At 49.4% G+C, this 12,666-nt stretch overlaps 1 protein-coding gene across 2 annotated transcripts in view; it reads right to left on the reverse strand.

Moving 5' to 3' along the window:
* The window catches only part of TTC6 (tetratricopeptide repeat domain 6), a 226,777-nt gene that overhangs the window by 191,604 nt on the left and 22,507 nt on the right, over positions 1 to 12,666 (reverse strand). The gene's annotated exons all lie outside the window — the stretch shown is intronic.

The following is a 12,666-nucleotide window of genomic DNA, read 5'->3' on the forward strand; positions in this document are numbered from 1 at the left end:
TAAGTGGTCCATGATAAAATTGCAAGATTTCTATTTTTATTTTTAATAGATTGTGATGTGGAAAAAAAAATTAATAAATGATGAATTGAGGAATTCAACAATAAGTAAAAATTTAGAAAACTTTATTGCAAAAGCATTAAAATTCTGCATGTATTTCCAGTACCCCACATACCTCATCGCTGTATTTAAATGTTTTTGGAATAAACTTGGCTGAATTTTTACGTACTGGTGCGCCAAAATTCATTTCCTATTACATCTTTTTCAACTGTCCTTTAAACTATTTACTTTTTATTGCTAAACACCACTCAAATGGATGGGGTAGTGTGTTTTGCTGAGTGCCGGTATTGATTCTCTTGTGAAGGATAAAAAAGAGAAAAGTGCCCCTAGTACAACCTACTACAGGTAAGAAATGAAGCCTTGTGAATTGTCACGCTCTCCTGGTCATGTTTTACAACACAGGCATCACACTGACCATCAATGGAAGGATATCTCTCCTTAGGCCGGGGTCACACTGGTGAGGAATACGGCCGAGTGAGAGGCGCTAAAAGCACGCATTAGACACGGACCAATGATTCTCTATGGGGTCCCTCGCACCAGCCGTATATTTCTCATCCGTATTCTACGGTCCGTGCCAATCGCAGCATGCTGCGATTGTCAGCGTACTACGGCCGTAATACGCCAATGCAAGTCTATGGGTGCGCAAAAAATACGGATTACACACGGAGCACACATGTGACTTGCGAGAAATACGCACCCGGTGTCTTTTAGCAAAGGCGGCAATTCAGTGCGCTATACAGTAAACTCACACTGACAGGTTTAATAAAGAAATGAAAGAATAGATATATACACATAGAATACATACATATATATATATGCATTCTATGTGTCTATATCTATTCTTTGGTTTCTGTTATAAACCCTGTCATAGGGCTCCATTATATGCCCATTTTGCAAGCCTGTGAGAAAATCTCGCCATACGGATGCCATACGGATTACATACGGATGCTTACATGCGCAAAATACGCGACCACACCTTGATTACGGATGACATACGGAGCACTGTTTAGGGGCCATTCATCCGTATTACGCATGTAAACTACGGACCGTATTTTGCGTCGGTTAGTGTGACCCCGGCCTTAGGCTGTAGCTACATCCTAAGAAGACCCAGGACTTGGAAATGGCAGTGAAAAGGGAAAAACGCGGACTTGTGTGTTGCTAGGAAGATGAGGATCCAATGGTAAGTGTAAAAACCTTATTATTCAGACTACACATTTCAAAGCAGATCTGGGCCCTTCATTACGTACATAATAACAGGATACTGGTCATGATCTTTTATAGTGATCATTGATGACGTGATAAGTTAATTTCACAATAAGAAATACATACATACAACATAAAAAATGCACACCATAAAACTTTATATATACACATTATTTCCTATCACATACTATTTACATAAAATAAAATATAATGAAAAAAAAGTTTGACATTCAATCAAAAATGATTAGTGAAGTTAAACTCTGCGATCGACATATATTTAATTGCTGACTGTGAAATGCATTTATTAGGGAAAGGAAAAGAGATTTGTGTCCTAATTCTACCAGTGTATTCACATAGGCCAATCTCTTGGGTGAATTGCCACAGCTAATCCTCCATGAAAACAGTCCTTGGATTAACCCTTCATTAGTCTGTATTTTCAATCCCTTTTACAATTAGCGATGCACCTGCGATCCGACCAGCGATCCGACCCGGTCAGGATTGCTGGTGCATCGCTAAATGATCGCTAGTGAGCTGTCACACAGGCAGACCTCACAGCGATGCAGCAGCGATACAGCGGACGATACTCACCTTTCACACACAGCGATGAGGACGTCCTCCCGCCCGCCTCCACGCGTCGCTCATCGTCACAGCAGGAAGCACAGCAGGAAGCTGACGACAAGAAATGGAGCCGGACATTCTCGTGCGATCAGCGATAACCAGCGTGGGAGCCGGTTGGAGGTAAGTATCACACATAGCGATATCGCTATAACGTCACAAAATCGTTATGTGTAAAACCCCCTTTAGTGTGGATAATTTTAAGATTCAATAGGTTTCTCTGTTAATTCGTTTTTTATAACGATTGGGGCTTTTTCAGGTATCAGTTCAATAATATTTAATTTCAAACCACTGGGATCTTTCTTGTGTACAGTTAAAAATGTCTTGATATACTATGGTTAGTTATCCCATTACAAATATTATGCCTATGTTTGTTCATTCTCCTAGGGGTTTGTTGTATGGGCCTACCCACATATTGTAAATTGCATTTGCATTGTAATAGATATATCACATACAGGCGCTTCTCACAAAGTTAGAATATCATCAAAAAGTTAATTTATTTCATTTCTTCATGACAAATAATGAAACTCATATATTATAGAGAGTCACTGCAAACAGAGTGATTATATTCAGGTATCATAGAATCATAGAATCATAGAATCGTAGAGTTGGAAGGGACCTCCTGGGCCATCTGGTCCAACCCCCTGCTCAAAGCAGGATTCGTTAAATCATCCCAGTCAGATGTCTGTCCAGCCTCTGTTTGAAGACATCCATTGAAGGTGTTTATTTCTGTTAAAGTTGATGATTGTGGCTTAGAGCCAATGAAAACCCAAAAGTCATTATTTGAGTAAATTAGAATAGTTAACAAAACACACCTGCAAAGGCTTCCTAAGCGTTTAATAAGGTCCCTTATTCTGTTTCAGTAGGCTCTACAATCATGGGGAAGACTGCTGTGACGGTCCCCGTCGCCATGCCCCTCGTCGCGCGCTCTGTGACTTACCCGGCGCCGCAGCCTCGCTCCCCCTTGCCTCAGCGGCGGCGTCCTCCTCTGACCGATCCGCAGCCTATGACATCATTGCGAGCCCTGCGCATGCGCCATAGGTCGCGGCCGACCCTCCCTGTCTGATCTTATCCTCCGGCGGTGCCCTGACCCGGTAGCACCGCCGGACCAATGGGGGCATGTCCGCAGGTATATCAGGCCACCCTCCCATAATGGAGGCGCCTGATCGCTGTTGTTGTTGTATCAGCACTCTAGGCTCCCATGGCTTGACCTGTGTTCGGCTCCTGCCTACCGTGTCTGTTCCTGCAGTCCTACTCCAGTCCAGCCTACCTGTGTCTGTTCCTGCAGTCCTACTCCGGTCCTGCCTACCGTGTCTGTTCCTGCAGTCCTACTCCAGCCCTGTCTACCCGTGTCTGTTCCTGCAGTCCTTTCCGAGCCGCCCCTCTTGGTTCCAGCTGCCGTGGCATTCGAACCCCTGGACCTGCTCCTAACGGTCCCTGTATAGGGGTCGGTTCCACCAGGTTGCTCGTCCGGGGTACCCTCGGTGCCACGGTCCAGAGGTTCCACTCCGGGATACCCGTCTTGCCCAGCGCTACTCTTACAGTACGATCAGGCCATGGATCCCGCCGGTACTTCTGCTCCCGCTCAAAAGGAGTTGCTCTTTTTGCGGGAGAACCAGGGGCGCATCATGTCCGTAATGAAGTTTATGGAGTCGCGCCTGTCAGCTCTTTAGGCCACCGATCCGGAGAATGCTGCTCAATTGGCCAGTCTCCAACAGGAGCTGGGCCAGCAGCGTGACGCCCAGTCCCATATTCTGACTTATGGCCTCCGTAGATAACCATTTGGTGGCTCTCCAGTCCACTGCTGCGGCACCTGCCGCTCCCACCAGTCCCGCTTCGTTTCCCTCTCCTCGCCTTGCCAAACCACCCCGGTACAGTAGTGACCCCAAACATTGTAGAGGGTTTTTAAACCAATGCAGTCTTCACTTCGAGCTTCTGCCTCACCAGTATCCCTCCGATAGGGCCAAGGTGGCCTTTATTATGTCCCATCTGGAGGGAGAGGCCCTGTCTTGGCTGCATCCTCTCTGGGAGAGGGATGATCCCATAGTTTCAAATATTCTGGTCTTTTTGGATACCTTTCGTAAGGTGTTTGATGAGCCAGGACGAGTAGCCTCTCTTACTGAGTCGCTTTTCAACCCCCACCAGGGCGCTCTGTCTGTCGGTCAGTATGCCATCCGGTTCCGCACGTTGTCTTCAGAGTTGGGTTGGAACAATGCGGCATTGGTAGGAGCCTTCTGGCGTGGGCTGTTGGGCAGGATAAAAGATGAATTGGCAGGTCGGGGTACTCCCACCACTCTCGAGGATCTCATCTCCCTGGCCACTCGTATAGACCTCTGGTTCCAGGAGCGCGCGCGGGAGTCAGCTAGGGACAGGAGACCTACCAGGCCAGTCCCATCCGCTAATCGCTCCTTTAGTCCACGACCAGCTGGGTCAGCCCATACTCCTCCTCCCAAACCCATGCAGGTAGACCAGGTCCGGTTGGCTGAGTCACGTCAGAGAGAGAGACGGGCGCAGGGTCTATGTCTTTATTGTGGAGGAGCGTCACATTTCATCCATTCTTGCCCTGAGAGACCGGGAAACTCTTCCACCTAGGCCAGGTAAGAGAGGCCTCCCTAGGTGTTAATGATTCCTCTCAAGCCCTCACGTTTTCTGTTCTTTTGCTTTCTGGGGAGAGGCGTGGGTCTGAGGTGGCCTACGTGGATTCGGGCTCAGCAGGAAACTTCATCCGGCGTGAAGTAGTGGACAAATACCGGATTCCCATGATCACCCTAAAGAACCCTCGATTGATTGCTTCTGTTGACGGCAGACCACTTCTAGAACCCATCACCATGGTCACGGAGGAGGTTGTTTTGCAAGTCGGCGCTCTTCACCGGGAGAGAGTGACCTTCTACGTGTTACCCGAGTTGTCTCACGCCATTCTGCTTGGTCTTCCATGGCTACGGACTCATCAGCCGGTCCTCGATTGGTCGTCCAGGGAGGTACTGCGCTGGGGAGACCCGTGTCAAGGCCGGTGTCTGAACGCTATTCGTCCTGCTGCCTCCGCACGCCCACCTCTGGAGCTCTCAGAGCTTCCTTCGGCCTACTGGTCCTATGCAGACGTCTTTGACAAGAAGGAGGCAGAGATCCTTCCTCCGCACCGTTCTTTCGACTGTCCAATCGAGATGATCCCTGGTTCCACTCCTCCTAGGGGTAGGATTTACCCGCTGTCTCCCGCAGAAACCGCAGCCATGTCCGAGTACATCCAGGAGAACCTCGCCAAAGGATTTATTCGGAAATCTTCTTCCCCCGCAGGAGCCGGTTTCTCCTTCGTCAAAAAGGATGGTTTGCTGCGCCCATGCATCGACTATAGAGGTACCCCCTTCCACTCATCCCGGAGCTGTTTGATCGCCTCAGAGGGGCACGGATCTTCTCCAAGTTGGATCTCAGGGGGACTTACAATCTTATCCGCATCCGTGCCGGCGATGAATGGAAGACCGCCTTTAACACCCGTGACGGTCACTATGAGTACCTGGTTATGCCCTTTGGTCTGTGCAACGCCCCGGCTGTGTTTCAGGAGTTCGTCAATTAAATCTTCCGGGATCTTTTGCACTCCTGTGCGGTAGTGTACTTGGATGACATCCTTGTCTTCTCCCCAGATCTTTCGTCTCATAGGAGGACTGTCCGCCTGGTTCTTCAGCGTCTTCGGGAGAATCGTTTGTATGCCAAGATGGAGAAATGCCTGTTCGAGCAAACCTCACTACCATTTCTGGGTTACATCGTCTCCGACGCCGGGCTACAGATGGATCCCGAGAAACTGTCTGCCATTCTCAAATGGCCCCGCCCCGTCGGCCTAAGAGCTATCCAACGTTTTCTCGGATTCGCCAACTATTACAGGCAATTTATTCCACACTTTTCGTCACTCTCCAAGCCGATCTCCGCCCTTACCCGTAAGGGGATCAGTTCAAACTCCTGGGCGCCAGAGGCTGAGGAGGCCTTCCAGTCACTAAAACGGGCTTTTTCCACGACTCCTGTGTTGTCCCGTCCTGAGAGCAGCAAACCCTTCGTGCTGGAAGTGGATGCATCTTCGACAGGTGCCGGGGCTGTCTTATCCAAGAAAACCTCTTCTGGTCGCCTACGTCCCTGTGGATTCTTCTCCAAAGCCTTTTCCTCATCCGAGTGCAATTACTCGATTGGCGATCGTGAGCTCTTGGCCATCAAATTGGCCAAAACGACCGACAGGATCCAGGCATCAGGCTGCGGACATCAGCTCCGGACATCAGGCCGCAGTCATCTGGACAGAGTCCTGCACGTGCAGAGAGACACGCCAGGGTCAGGCGAGGCAGAGTCCTGCGCGTGCAGAGAGGCACGCCATGGTCAGGCGAGGCAGAGTCCTGCGCGTGCAGAGAGGCACGCCAGGGTCAGGCGAGGCGCACGCCAGGGTCAGGGTTCAAGGACAAGGTTAGGGCCTGTACGTGCAAGAGGGCATGACAGGTTACATGGCAAAACCTGCGCATACTTTTACAGAAGCACGTGAAGGTATGCCATGGGCAGGTGAGGGCCTGCACGTGCTATAGAGTACACGAAAAGCACAGTGCAGAAACAGCGTGAGGTGCAAGGGAGCACAGAGAGCACGGCTGGGGCACTGGCTAGCTGATCGGGCTGCGGCACTGACAGACGGGCAAGACTCCAGCGAACCTGGCTGAGGCATGGCAGGCGACACAGCTGTCATTGACCGACGAGCACGGCTGAGGCACAAGCAGGCGGGCACGGCTGAGGCACAAACAGGAGGCTAGGAAGGCCAGGCGCATGCAAAGGGCACACAAAGTAACAGAACAAGGCAAGACAAGAAACCAGGCAGAGCATAGGCAGACTACGGAACCAGGAACGGAAGCATAGGCAGAAACACATCAGAACAGAGCGAGAACAGAACTAGCAGCGGAGCGAAGGCCGGGCCAAGGTAGAGCCTTGGGACTAGTCTAGAAACGTGCAAGAGAGCACAATAGGAAAGAGTCAAGCAGCGGAGCGTAGGCCGAAGCCCTAGACATGGAAAAGAGCACCAAAAGTAAGAGAGGAGGAATGGTGCGTGTGCCAGGGAGCACTACAGAGCACCATAGGAGAGAGCGAGGCAGAGCAAGCAAAGACAGAGACCATAGGGAGGAACAAGGCAGAGCATAGCGAAGGCAAGACATGGCAGAAACAGGCAAGGCAGAGAACTTCAGGACTACAAGTCCAAGCATGACACGGACAAAACATGGCACAACGGACAAACATAAGACAAGGCACAGGACAAGAGAAGGAGTACGAGCACGGAGCGTGTGCAGAGACGCACGACAGAGCAGAGTGCAAGGGCACAGAATAGAGGGAGCGACCCAGCAAACCAAGCAGCCATGCAGGGAAGCAACACAATACTCAGGCCCTGAGCACGCGGTCTGATATAGGGCATAGCACCTCCACTTCTGGGTCAGGACCAGGGGAGAACTTCCAGTTCAGATCCTCCAGGATCACAGGGAGCAGTCACATGATCAGGATTCCAGACATGCAGGGATGATTGCAGAACCAGTGCTGAAACCTAGGCAGATCACATGATCAGAGTTCCAGACATGCAGAGATGATTGCAGAACCAATGCTGAAACCTAGGCAGGTCACATGATCAGAGTTCCAGACATGCAGAGATGAATGCAGAACCAGCCTCTGCTGGAACATAGGAAGGACACATGATCAGGGGTTCTAGACATGAGACGATCACAGAAGGCAGAGAAGAAATGCAGGCATCCCGCAGCTCAACAGTCATGAGGTGAGTGTGCACACTGCTCTAGGGAGCATGCAGGATAGCAGACATGAGATGCACGTGCACACCGCTCACAGGGTCATGAGGCAAAACAGACATGGCGTACATGACAGACATGGCGGACATGACAGCACTATTGGTGGCCAACTCTCCGTCAAGATGTAGCCTCCTGTTCCTCCTGCGCTAGGAATAAAATACCACGTCGGCCTCCGTTTGGTCTCCTGCTTCCTTTGCCGGCACCTACGTCACCTTGGGAGAATATTGCCATGGACTTTATCACCGATTTGCCCCGCTCTTCCGATTGTACGGTGATTCTTGTGGTGGTGGACCGCTTTTTCCAAAATGGCGCATTTTATTCCTCTGAGCAGCCTCCCCTCTGCACCCGGATTAGCCAAGATCTTCGTCCATCAAATTTTTAGACTTCACAGCCTACCTCGACGTATTGTATCTGACCGAGGAGTCCAGTTTACTTCCAAGTTTTGGAGACACTTGGATATATCCTTGGACTTCTCATCCGCCTACCATCCGCAGACCAATGGGCAAGTGGAGCGAACTAACCAGACGTTGATTGCATATCTTCGTCATTTCTCCAACGCACATCAGGATGACTGGGTTGACTTGCTTCCCTGGGCAGAGTTCGCCTACAACAATCATGCCGGCGAATCCTGAACCAAGTCGACATTTTTCGTGGTGTTTGGCAAACATCCTAGCCTACCTCTTCCTGTAGCACCGGCCTCCGAGGTACCTGCAGCCAACTCCTTGTCCCAAGAATTCTCTGAAATCTGGTCCGAGACCAACACGGCCCTCAAGAGGGCCAGTGAGCGGATGAAGAGTCACGCAGACAAGAGGAGGTTGGATCCTCCACCGTTTCACGTGGGGGATAAGGTCTGGCTCTCGTCCAAGTATATCCGGTTAAAATTACCCTCTTACAAGCTGGGTCCCCAGTACAACGGTCCTTTTGAGATCCTGGAACGTGTCAATAAAGTCGCCTACAAGTTGAGGTTGCCTGCTTCGCTCCATATCCCGAACACCTTCCACGTCTCTCTCCTGAAACCCGTGGTACTAAATCAGTTCCATCCCTCACCATGTCCTACTCCTCGGCCGGTGGGCTCTGACAACACCTTCGAGGTAAGGGATATTCTCGCCATGAAAAAAGTTAGAGGGAGGACCTTTTCCTTATTGACTGGAGGTTTTGGTCCTGAGGAGAGATCCTGGGAACCCCGGGAGAACATCAACGCTCCCCGCATTCTCAGGAGATTTTTTGCCAATCGCAGCAGGGGGCAGCTTAAGGGGGAGGGTACTGTCACGGTCCCCGTCGCCATGCCCCCCGTCGCGCGCCCTGTCGCTATGCCCCCCGTCGCGCGCTCTGTGACTTACCCGGCACCGCAGCCTCGCTCCCCCTTGCCTCGGCGGCGTCCTCCTCTGACCAGTCTGCGGCCTGTGACGTCATTGCGAGCCCTGCGCATGCGCCATAGGTCGCGGCCGGCCCTCCCTGTCTGATCTTATCCTCCGGCGGTGCCCTGACCCGGTAGCACCGCTGGACCAATAGGAGCATGTCCGCAGGTATATCAGGCCGCCCTCCCATAATGGAGGCGCCTGATCGTTGTTGTTGTATCAGCACTCTAGGCTCCCATGGCTTGACCTGTGTTCGGCTCCTGTTCTCACACTGCCTGTGCTTCCTTGCAGCCCTGCTCCGGTCCTGCCTACCGTGTTTGTTCCTGCAGTCCTGCCTACCCGTGTCTATTCCTGCACTCCTACTCCGGTCCTGCCTACCATGTCTGTTCCTGCAGTCCTACTCCAGTCCAGCCTACCCGTGTCTGTTCCTGCAGTCCTGCTCCAGTACTGCCTACCCGTGTCTATTCCTGCAGTCCTACTCCGGTCCTGCCTACTGTGTCTGTTCCTGCAGTCCTACTCCAGTCCAGCCTACCCGTGTCTGTTCCTGCAGTCCTACTCCAGTCCAGCCTACCCGTGTCTGTTCATGCAGTCCTACTCCAGCCCTGTCTACCCGTGTCTGTTCCTGCAGTCCTTTCCGAGCCGCCCCTCTTGGTTCTGGCTGCCGTGGCATTCGAACCCCTGAACCTGCTCCTAACGGTCCCTGTATAGGGGTCGGTTCCACCAGGTTGCTCGTCCGGGGTACCCTCGGTGCCACGGTCAAGAGGGTCCACTCCGGGATACCCGCCTTGCCCAGCGCTATGCTTACAACTGCTGACTTGACTTGACTGCTGACTTGTTGAGAAGGCCAAACTTTTAAATTCCTATTTTGCATATGTTTTCTCTTTTTTCACTGTCCTATTAAAGGAATAGAATAATTCACACTATCCATAAACAAAGAGATGGTGAGGGAATACTTATCTAACATAAATAAATTCAAGTCTCCAGGTCCAGATGAATTACACCCCAGAATACTGAAGAAGATAGCAGAAGAAATTTTTGAACCACTCTCCATAATCTTTGAAAATTCTTGGAGAGCAGGAGAAGTCCCCGAAGACTGAAGAAGAGAAAATGTTGTTCCTATCTTCAAAAAGGGGGAGAAAGTGGACGCAGGGTACTATAGGCTGGTGAGTCTGAGTTCTATACCAGGAAAGAACTTTTAACAAATTATCAAACAACATGTATGTAAGTACCTGGATAAGAATGAAGTGATTAACCAGAGTCAGCATGAGTTTGTAACTAATAAGTCATGTCAGACTAACTTAATTTCCTTCTATGACAGAATCACTGACTTGGTGGATCAGGGAAATGCGGTAGATATAGTATATCTTGATTTTAGCAAAGCATTTGACAAAGTATCTCATACTATCCTTATTGAAAAAATGACTAAGTATGGAACGGACAAGGCAACGGTTAGGTGGATTCATAACTGGCTTAGTGATCAGACCCAAAGAGTGGTCGTAAATGGCTGCACATCCAGTTGGAAGAATGTCTCAAGTAGGATACCACAGGGCTCTGTCCTGGGCCCTGTATTGTTCAACATCTTTATCCATGATTTAAATGAAGGAATTGAGGGTAAACTGATTAAATTTGCTGATGACACAAAGCTAGGAGGCATAGCTAATACTAAAGAGAGAGAATTCGAAAATATATAAATAAAATGGAGCAGTGAGCAACAACTAACAGAATGGTTTTTTTCAGGGAAAAATGCAAAGTACTACATCTGGGCAATAAAAATTAAAAAAGCATATACAGAATGGGAGGAATAGGGCTAAGCAACAGCATATGTGAAAAAGACTTGGGTACACTAATAGATCACAGACTGAACATGAGTCAACAGTGTGATGAAGCAGCAAAAAAGGCAAATACAATTCTGGTATGTATTAACAGAAGCATACAGTATAGATCACGAGAAGTCATTATTGCCCTCTACTCCTCTTTGGTCAGACCTCATCTGGAATACTGTGTCCAGTTTTGGGCACCACATTTTAAAAAAGACACCAACAAACTGAAGCAAGTTCTGAGAAGAGTGCTCAGAATGATGACCGGTCTGCAAACTATGTCCTATGAGGAACGGTTACAGGATTTGGGAATGTTTAGCTTGCAAAAAAGAAGACTGAGAGGTGACTTAATAACTTTCTACAAATATCTGAAGGGTTGTCACATTGTAGACGGATCATCTTTATTCTCATTTGCACAAAGAAAGACTAGAAGCAATGGGATGATACTGAATGGGAGGAGACACAGATTAGATATTAGAAAAAACTTTTTGACAGTTATGGTGATCAATGAGTGGAACAGGCTGCCACGAGAGGTGGTGAGTTCTCCTTCAAAGGAAGTCTAAAAACAGAGGCTGGACAGACATCTGTCAGGGATGATTTAGTGAATCCTGCTTTGAGCAGGGTGTTGGATCAGATGACCCAGGAGGTCCTTTCCAACTCTACCATTCTATAATTCTATCATTCCTGTTGACGCGTTTCAACTTTAGCAGTCTTAATCGTAACGAGGGGCAGCAAGCAGGGATGCTGGATCTATAAAGGCCATAGTACAACTGTTAGGGGACTGTCTATCCCAGACGTCTTGACTGTTTCAAGTAGCACACAGGCAATCTGTGGACTTAGCCTCTATAAGAACCATACTAATAATATACTTGTTACTAGTACAGTGATTCTATGACTCTATGACAGATGTTCAGAAGGCAGTCATTGACACACTCCACAAGGAAAGTAAATTTTGCATTTCATTTGGAAATCAATGTCCCAGAGCCTGGTGGAAGAGTGGAGAGGCCACAATCCAAGCTGCTTGAGGTCTAGCGTGAAGTTTCCACAATCAGTGATGGTTTGGGAAGCAATGTCATTTGCTGGTGTAGGTCCACTGTGTGTAATCAAGATCAAAGTCAGCGCAGACGTCTTCCAGGAAATTTTAGAGCACTTCATGCTTCCCTCTGCTGACAAGCTTTTAGGAGATGGAAATTTCATTCTCCAGCAGGACTTGGCACCTGTCCACACTGCTAAAAGTATCAATACCTGGTTTAAAAATAACTATCGCTGGGCTTGATTGGCCAGCAAACTCACCTGACCTTAACCCAGATCTGGGCAAAGTGCGTCCCGAGGGCCACATCCAGCCCTCTGGCTGTCTCAGTCTGGCTCACGGACCGAGACAGCCGTGGGGCTGAAAATCTGAGGTCCGTGGGCCGCACCGTGCCCACCCGCTCGCTGTCTCCCACAGTCAGCATTGGTGGAGGATGCTGTGGGGCTCATGCCGTACATGAGGAGGCTGTGTAGGGCTCATGCCGCATATAGGAAGAGCGTGTGGGGCTCATGCCGCATATAGGGAGGCTGTGTGGGGCTCATGCCGTGTATAGGGAGGCTGTGAATAGCAAGGGTAGAAACAGAAGCGCAGAAAACAGTGCACACACAGATCAAATGAATATATATATAAAAAGGCTTTATTAAACATCAATGCCTGACAGACAGAAAAATGTATTTTAAAAACACCATAAAATCACAAAAAACATGGACAATTCAAACCTGACACGGTATCCCAGGAAGGCAATATTTGATAAGGGTGCAGCTGTGAATGAGGGACTCACA

Source organism: Dendrobates tinctorius, unplaced genomic scaffold (assembly GCF_039654945.1).
Source record: "Dendrobates tinctorius isolate UK_male_01 unplaced genomic scaffold, ASM3965494v1 ptg000208l, whole genome shotgun sequence".
Taxonomy (NCBI): Eukaryota; Metazoa; Chordata; class Amphibia; order Anura; family Dendrobatidae; genus Dendrobates; species Dendrobates tinctorius.